This window comes from Lathyrus oleraceus, chromosome 2, assembly GCF_024323335.1.
Source record: "Lathyrus oleraceus cultivar Zhongwan6 chromosome 2, CAAS_Psat_ZW6_1.0, whole genome shotgun sequence".
Classification (NCBI taxonomy): domain Eukaryota; kingdom Viridiplantae; phylum Streptophyta; class Magnoliopsida; order Fabales; family Fabaceae; genus Lathyrus; species Lathyrus oleraceus.
The window spans coordinates 118,414,689-118,417,203 of record NC_066580.1 but is presented as its reverse complement, the minus strand read 5'-3'; the positions used below and the strand labels follow the sequence as shown (position 1 = coordinate 118,417,203).

Below are 2,515 nucleotides of genomic sequence, written 5' to 3'. Positions count from 1 at the left end.
CTTCTTGTGTCACAAGCCAATTGCCAATCATGCCACTTGATTCATAAATATCCCTTTCAAATCCTAATCTTATACCATCATTTCATGGCCATGTTAACACATACTACCAGTCAAGTCATGTTCTTTTCAAAGTCAAGCATTTAAGTCATAAATAAACCAATGGTAAAACCAAATTTCAAATCTTTTTTTAAACCATTTCACATCCAAATCCATTCAATCATAACAATTAACCAATTAACCCAAAGTTCATTAATCCAAAACAATTATTCAACAAAAAAAAACAAATCCCAATTCCAAAAGAATTCCATAACAACAACATGCATCCTTGTTAATTTCCACAATTACAATTCGTAATCATACTCATTACAAATATGGATTTACAAAGTTTCAATAAGAAAATCCTAAAACCATTCAATGAAAACCGTGAAGTCGCTGCTCCTCTCATGGAATCAATTCCCTGGATTAATCACTTTAAACAAACTCCGAGCCGTGAGTGGTTTGAGACAGATGCAGTTCTACGTGTTGGCTTTGGAAACTTTCTGTTTTTCACTGTTCTGGCTACTATGATGGTCGGTGTTAAAACTCAGAAGGATCCCCGTGATGGCTTGCATCATGGGGGTTGGATGATGAAAATTGTCTGTTGGTGTCTTATGGTTATCTTTACGTTTTTCATCCGAATGAGTTCATCAACTTTTATGAAACAATATCAAAGTTTGGCTCCGGTTTGTTTCTTCTCGTTCAAGTTGTGCTCTTGTTGGATTTTGTTCATGGATGGAATGACAAATGGGTTGGATTTGATGAACAATTCTGTAGCTTTGCACCCAACGGTAAATGGAAGCATTTTGCCTGCTTCAGTAATATCATTATACTGCACTTATCTCTGCTATAGTGCACTGGCCAGTGAACCCAGAGATTATGCGTGCAATGGTCTTCACAAACACTCAAAAGTCGTTTCCACTGGCTCTCTTACTTTGGGATTAGTCACAACTGTTCTATCAGTTGTGTACTCTGCTGTTCATGCCGCTGTTAGAGTTGCAATATCAGAGACATGGCGAAGAAAGGCTATTTGGAACCGGATGAAAGATTTTCATTTGCTTACGGGAATCCCTGTTACAAGTCACATTATTTCCCTAAAAGTTGGCAGTGAAGACAAAGCACTGCAAGCAAGTCGGCATTTACTACAAGCTGGCTTCCACGCGAATGCGATCAGACCACCAACAGTGCCTCCTAACTCATGCAGGCTGCGGGTGGCCCTAAGTGCTGTCCATACAAGGGAAGATTTGGAAAACTTAGCAGCTGCACTCTCCAGTTGCATCAATTTCCAAGACACCCGCATTTATGACTGCAATGGCTATGCAAGACCAACCAAAACCACCGTCGCCAACGGCAAGTGTTATCATGCAACCGTCAACATTCATCAAGCGGCATTCCATGCCCAAGTGAAACAATTGGAGTGGACCTGCAGAACATATGATACACACTACATCAGAAAAACATGAAGAAAATTATGTTGGTTCAGAGAACATGTTCTGTAAAGACATAGTATTGGCAGATGGCGAAGGTTCACTGCAAGTGGATCCAGTTCCATATATTGCTGGTAATTCATTACATGGAGTAAACAACTCGTCTGAGAAGCCGGTGCATTCTGAAACGGGCACGTTGCAATGGAGGCTCCAATCTGGATAGGGTCTCCTCCATTTGATAATAAGAATCCTTGTAGGGAAGCTCCTAAGCACTATTCCTTATACTGCGAAATCCACCTTCCAAGTTGGCTTAAATGAGCAAGAAACGGGAAGAGTCAATGGGCAAAACCTTGCGAAGCATCCTTAACTGAGCAATCAACACCGTCTTTGAATCTTCCGGAAAATTGGGTGGAAGCATTGGACGAAACATCAGAATCACCAACCATAACCTGCTACAATAATTCTGCACTCATCATACACATTCAACAAGTCAGAGTCCAAATGCAACAAGTACATGTAAAGGCAATGGTAGTTCAGCAACAATGTTTCAAAATCTGCAATGCAAAAAAAAAGACTTCCAATCCAAACATAATCCTGCAATAGCCCACGCCTCCAAAGCTAGGCCTACAACAAACAATCAAGAGCAATAACCAAGGAGTTAAAACAGTTCAGCAAGGCCAACCAATTTGTTACGAAAATAACTTGTCCAAGTCAGAATGTGACTTCATGCTGCAACCTCTTGATCTCCTACTGGAAGTCCAAAGAATGGCCATTGGAAAGTCTGCTGCAATCCTGGTTCATAACTTTCAAACCTGACCACAAACATCATAAAAAAACAATTCAAACAATATCATGCCAGTCCTGGTTAGGTTCACTGAAGCGCATGATTAAGACTAGGCAGAATGTCAGGTTAAGTTAAAAAGTTAAAGATTTTGTTTTGTTGATTTTGGAGAATTTAACTTGCAGTAGTGATTGCTGATACGCTCTCCATCGTCCACAACAAGACTACTGCCTCTAGATTGAAGGTGCAGGGTTTTGGTTTTATGCACTTC

The 2,515-nt window shown here is 40.2% G+C and overlaps 1 pseudogene; it reads left to right on the top strand.

Annotated features, from left to right (window-relative positions):
* The first annotated feature begins 427 nt into the window (after positions 1-427).
* Positions 428-1,686, top strand: LOC127122184 (uncharacterized; annotated as a pseudogene).
* The last annotated feature ends 829 nt before the right edge of the window (positions 1,687-2,515 follow it).